At 49.8% G+C, this 11,320-nt stretch overlaps 1 pseudogene; it reads left to right on the top strand.

Annotated features, from left to right (window-relative positions):
* The first annotated feature begins 5,627 nt into the window (after positions 1-5,627).
* On the top strand, positions 5,628-6,582 carry LOC100356099 (small ribosomal subunit protein uS2 pseudogene; annotated as a pseudogene).
* The last annotated feature ends 4,738 nt before the right edge of the window (positions 6,583-11,320 follow it).

The following is an 11,320-nucleotide window of genomic DNA, read 5'->3' as shown; positions in this document are numbered from 1 at the left end:
TAGTAATAAATAGTAAATACAAAGTCCACTCCTAAATCATAAAAAAGATGTCAGATAGAATAAAACTGTAAATATTAAACTCCACTAAAGTAATACAATACAATACAGGAATTTTAAAAAAAAAAAATTTATTGGGGCCAATGCCAGCATCCCATATGAGCAATAGTTTGAGTCCCGGTTGCTCCACTTCCGATCCAGCTCTCTGCTACGGCCTGGGAAAGCAGTAGAAGATGGCCCAAGTCCTTGGGCCCCTGCACCCACATGGGAGACCCAGAAGAAGCTCCAGGCTCCTGGCTTTGGATCAGCGCAGCTCTGGCCGTTGTGGCCAGTTGGGGACTGAACCAGCAGATGGAAGACCTCTCTCTCTCTCTCTCTGCCTCTCCTTCTCTCTCTGTGTAACTCTGATTTTGAAATAAATAAATCTTTAATAAGAAAAATTTTATTTATTCATTTGAAGGTACAGACAGAGATCGATCTTCCATCGTCTGGTTCACCCCCCAAATGGCCGCAACGGTTGGAGCTGCACCTACCTCAAGCCAGGAGCCAAGAGTTTCTTCCAGGTCTCCTATGCAGGTGCAGGGGCCCAAGCACCTCTACTGCTTTCCCAGGCCATAGCAGAGAGCTGAATCAGAAGTGGAGCAACCAGGACACAAACCGGTGCCCATATGGGATGCTGGCACCGCAGGCAGCAGCCTCATCTGCTATGCCACAGCGCTGGCCCCACAATACAGGAATTTATTCTTTAAGTTTAGAGTTCTATCTTGTCTGCTAAAAGAATCTGAGCATTCACAGGTGACATACAAACAAAAATGCTTAATCTCGCTACTGGTTTAAAACTGCAACTTAAGGCTGGCGCCATGGCTCAATAGGCTAATCCTCTGCCTTGCAGCGCTGGCACACCGGGTTCTAGTCCCGGTTGGGGCACCGGATTCTGTCCCGGTTGCCCCTCTTCCAGGCCAGCTCTCTGCTGTGGCCCGGGAGTGTAGTGGAGGATGGCCCAAGTGCTTGGGCCCTGCACCCCATGGGAGACCAGGAGAAGCACCTGGCTCCTGCCATTGGATCAGCGCGGTGCGCCGGCTGCAGCACGCCAGCTGCGGCGGCCATTGGAGGGTGAACCAACCGCGGGTGAACCAACGGCAAAAGGAAGACCTTTCACTCTGTCTCTCTCTCTCACTGTCCACTCTGCCTGTCAAAAATAAATAAATAAATAAATAAAACTGCAACTTAAAACAACAGTGATGTCTGGAGGGTGAGGAAAGGGGTGGGAGGACATTTTTGGTGGGAGCATAAACTGGCACAGCCTTTGTTTTAGCGATTTCTATGAATAATTGTTTAAAATATTTATTTATTTGAGAGAGAGACAAAGAACTCCCTTTTGCTAGTTCATCCCCCAAATGTCTGCTACAGCTGGGGCTGGGCCAGGGCTGAAGCTAGAAGACCCAAACACAATCCAGGCCTCCCAGGTGGGAGACAGGGACCCAAGTGTCAGGCAGAGATGGAGACATGCGTGACCAGGAGAAGGGCTGCAAGACCCTCCTCCAGGGGTGATACCCCGCTGTCTGCCCAGGGCCATGCAAGACCGCCCACTTTAAAGTTTAGCTTGTGGTTAAAGTACCCTGGTAGGATGGGCACTCTGTCAAATCAGAAAAGCAGAGAGTCCAAAGGCATTCAACATCCAGGTGTCAATCAAAAATGCCAGTCATGGGCCCTGCAGCTGCTTCTTCACTCAGTGCCCCTCATACTTCTAGGGTTAAAGCCCCAAACCAGGAAGAGAGGGAGGCACTTTTTCTCCCAACTGGCCCATTTTGCCCATTGGAACACAAACTTGTTTAATCTCCTTACTTCCATCTCACAGATCTGTAACTCATTACTCCAGTGAGAAAAGAATCAAGGCAAATGGCCACCACGAGTGACACAGCTACCCGAGTCCCATCAATGCCTCCCAGGGTCTGCATTGGCAGGAAGCTGGGATTGGGAACCAGAGCCAGGAATCAAACCCGGGTAGTCCAGTGTGGGACAAGGGTATCTTAAACTCCAGCTAAATGCCTGCAACTGCTTTCAACAACTCAAAGTGGGTGGTTCCTTTAATTTGGAAATGCCACTTAGAGGAATTTACCCTAAGGAAATTCTCACGTTTTATTCAAATACCTTTTTTTTTTTTTAAGATTGATTGATTGATTTGATAGGCAGTTACAGAGAAAGACAGAGTGATCTCCCATCTGATGATTCATTACCCAAATGGCCGCAGCAGTCGGAGCTGGGCCAGGCTGAAACCGGGAGCCTGAAACCCCATCTGGGTCTCTCACCTGGGTGCAGGGGCCCACGCACTGGGGCCGTCTTCTGCTGCCTTCCCAGAGGCATTAGCAGGGAGCTGGATGAGAAGCAGAGCAGCGGGGACTTGAACCAGCACTCCCATGAGGCTTAACTTGCTGCACCAGACACTGGCCCCTGTTCAAAGAAATTGTAAGGATGTGATTCCTGATGATTTAAAACAGCAAAACCCTTGGGGCAGAGCCTAAATATTCTTTGACAGAGATAAGGAAGAAAGAGCACATGAAAGAAAAATCTGTAAGCCCTGCAGGTGGCTGAGGAGAGGGGAGCTGCCTCTCAGGCGAGCTCCCCACCTTGGCTCCAAGGAAGCGTGCCTCTCTGACCTTGCACCCCCTTCAGGACAAGCTGTGGCCTGCAAGTGACACTCAAAATGCCAGACTTCATCTTTTGTGACTTTTTTATTTTGAGGAAAAACAAAAAGTCTTAAGCTTTGGACCTCTTGGTTAGGAAAACTGGAAACATACATCCAACATCCAATTTTAAAGTAAAGGCATTTAAGGCCGGCGCCGTGGCTCACTTGGCTAATCCTCCGCTTGTGGCGCCGGTACCCCTGGTTCTAGTCCCAGTCGGGGCGCCAGGTACTAGACCCAGTTGCTCCTCTTCCAGTCCAGCTCTCTGCTGTAGCCCAGGAAGGCAGTGGAGGATGGCCCAAGTACTTGGGCCCTGCACCCGCATGGGAGACCAGGAGGAAGTACCTGGCTCCTGGCTTTGGATTGGCGCAGTGCTGGCCGTGGCGGCCCTTAGGGGAGTGAACCAATGGAAGGACCTTTCTCTCTGTCTCTCTCTCACTGTCTAACTCTGCCTGGCCAAAAAAAAAAAAAAAAAAAAAAAAAAAAAAAAAAAAAGGCATTTAAAACGAAGCAGGGGCTGGCGCTATGGTGTAGCAGGTAAAGCCGCCGCCTACAGTGCCAGCATCCCATATGGGCACCAGTTGGAGTCCTGTCTGTTCCACTTCTGATCCAGCTCTCTGTTATGGCCTGGAAAAGCAGTAGAAGATGGCCCAAGTCCTTGGGCCCCTGCAGCCGTGTGGGAGAAGCTCCTGGCACCTGACCTCAGATAGGCCCAGCTTCAGCCACTGCAGCCATTTGGGGAATAAACCAGCAGATGGAAGATTTCTGTTTCTGTTTCTGCCTCTCTGTAACTCTAACTTTCAAATAAATAAATATTAAACAAAAACAAGAAGCAGTTTTAAATATTTTAGGTTTTGATTTATTTTCCTTTTTTGAAAGGCAGAGAGACAGAGAGAGATCTTCCATCTGCTGGTTCACACCCTAAATGCCTGCAACAGCCAGGGCTGGGCTAGGCTCAAGCCAGGAACCAGGAGTTCAATTCAGGTTTGCAGTGTGGGTGGCAGGGACCCAAGCACTTGAGCCATCCCTGCTGCATATTTTAAGTTGTTGGGGATGGGTACTGGCGCTGTGGCATAGTAGGTTAAGCCACTGCCTACCATTGTTCCACTTCCAATCCAGCTCCTGCTAGTGTGCCTGAGAGCAGTGGGGGATGGCCCAAATGCTTGGGCCCCTGCACCCACGTGGGAAGACCCAGAAGAAGCTCCAGGCTCCTGACTCCTGGCTTCAGATCAGCCCAGCTCTGGCCCTTGAGGCCATTTGGGGAGTGAACCAGCAGACAGAAGACCTGTATCTCCCTCTCTCTGTCTGTAACTCTGCCTTTCAAATAAATAAAAATATATTTTTAAAAAAAATTCCTGGGAATAGGATGGGAGAATTTTTGTAAAAGATTACCTCTCTAGAGCTAGAAATGTGCCAGGGGATTCCAAATCAATCCCATCAAGGTGGCATGTACCAATGCCTTCTTACTAGTCAAAGTGATCAGTTTCAGTTCATAATTGATCATAATGATAGGATTAAATGTCAAAGGGATCACATAAACAAGACTAGTGTCTGCTAATAATAATTGATAGAATTAAAAAGGAGAGAATGACTCAACATGGTAAGCAGGATACACAGCAGACTCGTAGAATAGCAGATGCCCTAAACAGCACTCTGGCCTCAGAATCAGCCCTTGAGGCATTCGAATCCAGCTAAAAAGCCCATGAGAGTTTCTCAGGCACGGAAAGCCAAGACACTGTAGCAAAAGAAAAAAAAAAAACCCTAAATGAAAGATCTCTGTGAGTGAGATCCCAGAGGAAAGAACAGGCCATCAAAGAAGGAGGTAGCTTTCTCTGAAGGGAGAAGAGAACTTCCACTTTGATTATGACCTTGTCTAAATAAGGTTGGAGTTTGTGAACTCAAGAGGCTTCCAGGCCAGTGCCATGGCATAATAGGCTAATCCTCTGCCTGCAGCGCCGGCACCCCAGGTTCTAGTCTCAGTTGGGGCGTCGGATTCTGTCCCGGTTGCTCCTCTTCCAGTCCAGCTCTCTGCTGTGGCCCGGGAAGGCAGTGGAGGATGGCCTAAATTCTTGGGTCCTGCACCTGCATGGGAGACCAGGAGAAGCACCTGGCTCCTGGCTTCGGATCAGCGCGGTGCACTGGCCACAGCAGCCATTGAGGGGTGAACCAACGGCAAAGGAAGACCTTTCTCTCTGTCTCTCTCTCTCATTGTCCACTCTGCCTGTCAAAAAATTAAAAAAAAAAAAAAGAGGCTTCCATAGCCTTGGCAGCTCATGACAAGAGCCTTGGATGATTACTGACATCATAAATATGAGTGTCAATTGTTAAATCAACAACAGGAGTCACTGTACACTTGCTCCCCGTGTAGGATCTCTGTCCTTTTTTTTTTTTTTTAATTTTTTTTTATTTTTGACAGGCAGAGTGGACAGTGAGAGAGAGAGAGACAGAGAGAAAGGTCTTCCTTTTTGCCGTTGGTTCACCCTCCAAAGGCCGCTGCGGCCGGCGCGCTGCAGCCAGTGCATGGCGCTGATCCGAAGCCAGGAGCCAGGTGCTTCTCCTGGTCTCCCATGTGGGTGCAGAGCCCAAGGACTTGGGCCATCCTCCACTGCACTCCCAGGCCATAGCAGAGAGCTGGCCTGGAAGAGGGGCAACCGGGACAGTATCTGGTGCCCCGACCGGGACTAGAACCCAGTGTGCTGGCGCCACAAGGCAGAGGATTAGCCTAGTGAGGCACAGCGCCGGCCAGGATCTCTGTCCTTAATGTGTTGTACTATGCAAATTAATAGTAAAACTACTACTCAAACAGTATGAAGAATGGGATGGGAGAGGGAATGGGAGATGGGATGGTTGCAGGTGGGAGGGAGGTTATGGGGGAAAAAGCCGCTATAATCCAAAAGTTGTGCTTTCGAAATTTATATTTACTTTCCGCGCTACCCGGCAAGGGGTCCATACGGCGTTGTTTTTGATTCCCGGCGTAACTTAAGGGGAAGCTGTCACAATGTCCGGAGCCCTTGACATCCTGCAAATGAAGGAGGAGGACGTCCTCAAGTTCCTTGCAGCAGGAACCCACCTAGGTGGCACCAACCTTGACTTCCAGATGGAACAGTACATCTACAAAAGGAAGAGTGATGGCATCTACATCATCAATCTGAAGAGGACCTGGGAGAAGCTGCTGTTGGCGGCTCGTGCTATTGTGGCCATTGAAAACCCTGCTGATGTCAGTGTGATATCCTCCAGGAACACTGGCCAGAGAGCTGTGCTGAAGTTTGCTGCTGCCACTGGAGCTACTCCCATTGCTGGCCACTTCACACCTGGAACCTTCACTATCCAGATCCCGGCAGCCTTCCGGGAACCACGGCTTCTGGTGGTTACCGACCCTCGGGCTGACCACCAGCCTCTCACGGAGGCATCTTACGTGAACCTGCCTACCATTGCTCTGTGTAACACAGACTCTCCTCTGCGCTACGTGGACATTGCCATCCCATGCAACAACAAGGGAGCCCACTCAGTGGGTCTGATGTGGTGGATGCTGGCCCAGGAGGTTCTGCGCATGCGTGGTACCATCTCCCGTGAACACCCCTGGGAGGTCATGCCTGATCTCTACTTCTACAGAGATCCTGAAGAGATTGAAAAAGAAGAGTAGGCCGCCGCTGAAAAAGCTGTGACCAAGGAGGAGTTTCAGGGTGAATGGACGGCCCCAGCGCCCGAGTTCACTGCTACTCAGCCAGAGGTTGCTGACTGGTCCGAAGGCGTGCAGGTGCCCTCTGTGCCTATTCAGCAGTTCCCCACTGAAGACTGGAGTGCTCAGCCCACCACTGAAGACTGGTCTGCAGCGCCCACTGCTCAGGCCACCGAGTGGGTGGGAACAACCACTGAGTGGTCCTAGGCTGCTTATCATGGGCTCTCACGCAAACATGGAAATGAGGTTGACAGAAAATAAACATCAGTTTCTACAGAAAAAAAAGAAATTTATATTTACTAAATAAAAGTTTAAAACAAAACAAAACAAAATAACGTTACCTCTCATTCATCTGCAGATCCATCAAATGCGGAACGGACATGGCTTCTTCTCTGTGAGTAGAGACATGAAATACATTGCTACAAGAAATAGGAAACCACAAACCCCGGCAAGCACCAGGAAGGGCACACATGGGATTCTGGGAGCCCAAGTTCCAGGGGACTCCCTGGGGGTGGGTGCAGGTCCACCAGGGCTTCCCTGAAGAGAGCACATTGGGCAAGTCAGAAGAAAAGTGAGGAGTTGACAGGACTTGATTCTGGGACACTAAAGGCTGGGGTGGCCTCAGGAGAGACGTGGGTGGCCAGAGGAAAAGCAGGGGCACCCTCCGAGGCCTCGTGGCCACAGTCAAGTTCAGGATTTTCTAGTGAAGGCAATGCAAAACCATGTAAGGATTAGGAAAATGTTTCCTTTTCTAGAAATGAGTCAGAGAGGCAGTCTTCGCAGCTGTGCCTGTGTGAGCACATCCTCCTGGTGGAGGGGAAATGGGGAGGAGGGCCAGGAAGGCAGCCTGCAGGACTCAAGGCAGAGCTCCTCTTGGGGACAGGGAGCCCCCAGGGGCCTCTGCTGGCTGTGCCGAGTCACCTGCTGCGGGTCCAGAGGTGGGTGCTAACGCCCGGGCACAGTGAGGAGGACTGTGTACTTTGAGGTGGGGGTGGGGTGCAGCCAATGGGGATGCTTATGTAAAGTGTCCAGAAAGCTGACCAGCGTGAGGAATCATTTCTTGAGGGCTGAGAGAGAGGGAGTACCCAGCAGAGGACTTAAAGACTTATTTATCTTGTATTTATTTGAAAGGCAGAGTAACAGAGAAAGGAAGAGACACAGAGAGATCTTCCATCTGCTGGTTCACTCACTCCCCCAAACGACTGCAATGGCCAGGGCTGGGCCAAGCCAAAGCCAGGAACCTGGAGCCACACCTGTGTCTCCCTTGTGGGTGGCAGGGACACAAGCACTTGGACCATCTTCTGCTGCTTTCCCAGGCACATTAGCAGGAAGCTGGATCAGAAGCAGAACAGATAGGACCTGAACCATCATTGTACTATGGGATGCTGTCATTGAAGGTGGCAGCTTAACCTGCTGTGCCACACAACCCCGGCCCCTCAGGAGGGGACCTGAGTGGAGGCACTTGGCCACTGAGTACTGGGCTGTTCTAATATACACTTCTAGGAGTTGTTTTTTTGTGTGTGTTTTTTTCTGTAAGTTGCGATTCACCCCAAGACTTCAAAGAAGTGTGTCTGCTTCCAGACCTCTGAGCTAAAGTGAGTGATTAACAAGTCGATGTTCAAGCCCCAGACACAGAGAACGGCTTTCCCAGTGTCCCCTTGCCTGTACCACTGAGGCCACCGTCATGCCACTGACATCTTTCCAGAGAGGGTGGTGGCCCTTAATTGCCAAGAGGTGATGCATCGGTACCCAGGAAAGTGGGAAAAACAAGCTGGGTGTGTACATGAGAGATGCCCATGCCACCCCTCATATACTCTAGAAGGGCAGGAAGCTTGACAAAAGGGTACCATGGGCAGGGCTGTTGAGAAGATGTGAAGGCACACAGCCCGAGCTAATCAGGCATCTGTTTTCCTTAGGGTCTCTCGAAAAGAAGACGGTCATCATCCATGCAGTCGGAGTCGGGAAGGCGTCATGGCCACTCTGTGACTGGGCCCGACCTCAGACACAGATGCAAGCCGGGTACCCAGTCTAAAATAGGCATCATAGACAAGTCCGCCACATGGGGGCAAGGCAGACATGACGGAGGGGCAAGCAGGCCCCAGAAAGCCAGCTGGCAGGTGGGGCCTTGTGCTCAGCCCTAGACACTGAGGGCTGTCCTATGTGTGGGAAGATCTAGCAACAACAAAACCACACATCCAGACCTGGAAGTGAAATCTTAAAATGTGTAAGTTGGCAGTGAATTCAAGAATTGTGAAAGGTAAAGCAAGCATGCGTGAGGCTGGACATTAGAGCAGCTTCCTGTTGTGTCACCCCTGCAACAAGTCACAAACTAATCTGGTTGTAAAATAGCACACATTCTCTTACTGCTCTGGAGGGCAGACTTTCAAAACCAATTTCAGTGCAGGGCCGGGGCTGTGGCATGGCTGGTGAAGCCACCTCCTGCAACGCCGGCATCCCATATGGTCTCCCGTTGCATTCCTGGCTGCTCCACTTTTGATCCAGCTCCCTGCTAATGGCCTGGGAAAGCAGTAGAAGATGGCCCAAGTCCTTGGGCCCCCGCACCCATGTGGAGACCTGGAAGAAGCTCCTGGCTCCTGGCTCCTGACTTCAGCCTGGCCCAGTGCTGGCTGTTGCTGCTATCTGGGTAGTGAATCAGCAGATGAAAGAATCTCTCTCTCTCTCTCTCTCTCTCTCCCCCCCCCCCCCACTCTGTGTGTGTATGTGAACTCTGACTTTGAAATAAATAAATAACTCTTAAAAAATCAATGTCGCTGGACTAAAGGCAAGGTGCCCAGCGGGCTGCTCTGCTTCCAGAAGCTCTGGGGAGGATCCATTTCCTTGCCCTCCCAGTTTATGGAGGTCACTGCATTATTTGGCTCAAGATCTCTTTCTCCAGCCTCTTGCTTCCACCTTCCCATCTCTTGCTTTTGTACTTAAACCTCCCTCTTTCAAGGGCACTTGTGATCTGCTTCAAGTCCTACTCACCTAGAGAATCCAGAATAATCCTCTCTCAAAACTCCTTCATTTATCCATACCTGCCAAGTCCCTTTGCCACGTACAATTACATTCCCATTACATTCCAGAATTGGGACCCGAATATCTTGGGGAGGGGTATGATTCAGCTGACCACAGACATGGAATTGGGGACGAGCTGCCAGATCTGAATCCAGCACCAAAGTTAATGATGGCAGGGGTCTGCATGAACCCTCCTCTTAAGGAGTGCAGAGTTGGAAAATGTCAAAGAAAGAATTATTAGGATCCTGTTAGGGATGGGAGCAAATGACAATTTTTTCCCCTAAGTGGAATAATAAAATATCCCCATAGGCTCTGAGCCTATGATCCTTTCTTTCTTGACAGCTTTATTAAGGTTTAGTGCACATACTATAAGATTCTTCCATTTGCAAAATACACAATTCCATTGTTTTTGGTAAATGTATAGGGCAGTGCAGTTATCACAAACCGTATTTAGGACGTTTGATTTCCTTCATCCCAAAAAATTTCCTTATGCTGTTTGCAGTGCATCTCCAGCCCAGATCCCGCCCAGGCCCCCACTGATTTGTTCCTCTCCTTATAAATCTGCCTTGTCTGCATGGTTGACATAAGTGGCATCGCTTCCTGGCTGGGGAGCGGTCTCCCCTGGTCTGCGGACTTGTTACTCAGTACAGTGACAGAGTGCAGAAGTGAAAGCAAGTTGATTTGCCTTAAGCAGCAAAAGCTCCCCACACCGAGGAGGGGGCCCAGAGCTGGAGTCCACCAAGCAGGGCTGGTCTCTTGTGTGTTAGTTCCTTCTCCCACCCTCCTTCCCTGCAACGTACTGACCCTTCCTTCACCCAGTGCATGCAGCAGGGTCCTATTGGGATTGGCTTTCCCACCCCCACCCCTATGTTGGATTCCCTGGTGGTGGAATTTGCCGGAATTCACCCAGGGTCCACTCTTTTTTCTAACCCTGCTCAGGGGCCTGTTTTCCCTATGGTGGGGTTGTACAATAGACAGCCTGTCATGTCTGTGGTTTCCACTTAGCATGCATCTGAGTGCATCTGTGTCACAACAGTGTTAGCAGTCATTCCTTCTTGTTGCTGAGTCTGCTCCAGTGGAAGTATATTCTACAATTTGTTTATGCATTAACCTGTTGATGGACATCTGTGTGGCTTCCTGTTTGGGACTAGCACGAGTAGTGCTGCTATGAATATTCATGTACAAGTCTTTGTGCGGACATATGTTTTCATTTCTCTTGGGTAGCCACCTAGGAATGCAATTGCTGAGTTGAATGGTTACGTTTATTTTTAACTTTTAAAGAAACTGCCAAAATGTTTTCCAAAGGGGCTGTACATTTTACATTCTCATCAGGATCGTATAAAGGATACAGTTTCTTCATATCCTTGCCAACTCTGTATTAAGTATCTTTTTCCCACTGCAGTGCCTTGGCACCTTTTCCAAAAGTAAATTGACCTTAAGTGTGAGGGCTCATTCCTGAACTCTCAGTTCTACCCACTGGTCTATATGACTATCTTGGTCTGTTCGTCCATCTTGGTCTATTTGTCTGTTCTTACACAAGTACCACATTGTCACGAATACTATAGTTTTATAGTGAGTTTTGAAATCAGAAGGCTTGAGTCCTCCAGTTTTGCTCTTTTCTGAGATTGTTTTGGATATTTTGGATCTTCTGCATTTCCATATTAATGTTAGAATAAGCTTGTTGGGGGCCGGCACTGTGGCATAGCGGGTAAAGCCACTGACTCCAGTGCCGGCATCCCATACGTGCACCAATTCGAGTCCCAGCTGCTCCACTTCCCATCCAGCTCTCTGCTATGGCCTGGGAAAGCAGTGGAAGATGGCCCAAGTGTTTGGAGATCTGGAAGAAGCTTCTGGCTCCTGGATTTGGCCTGGCCCAGCCCCAGTCGTTGCAACCATTTGGAGAGTGAACCAGTGGATGGAAGACCTCTCCCCCCACCCCCTGCCT

This window comes from Oryctolagus cuniculus, chromosome 2 (genome assembly GCF_964237555.1).
Source record: "Oryctolagus cuniculus chromosome 2, mOryCun1.1, whole genome shotgun sequence".
NCBI lineage: Eukaryota > Metazoa > Chordata > Mammalia > Lagomorpha > Leporidae > Oryctolagus > Oryctolagus cuniculus.
Note: the sequence above shows the minus strand (reverse complement) of the source record. Positions and strands in the feature narration are given on the sequence as shown.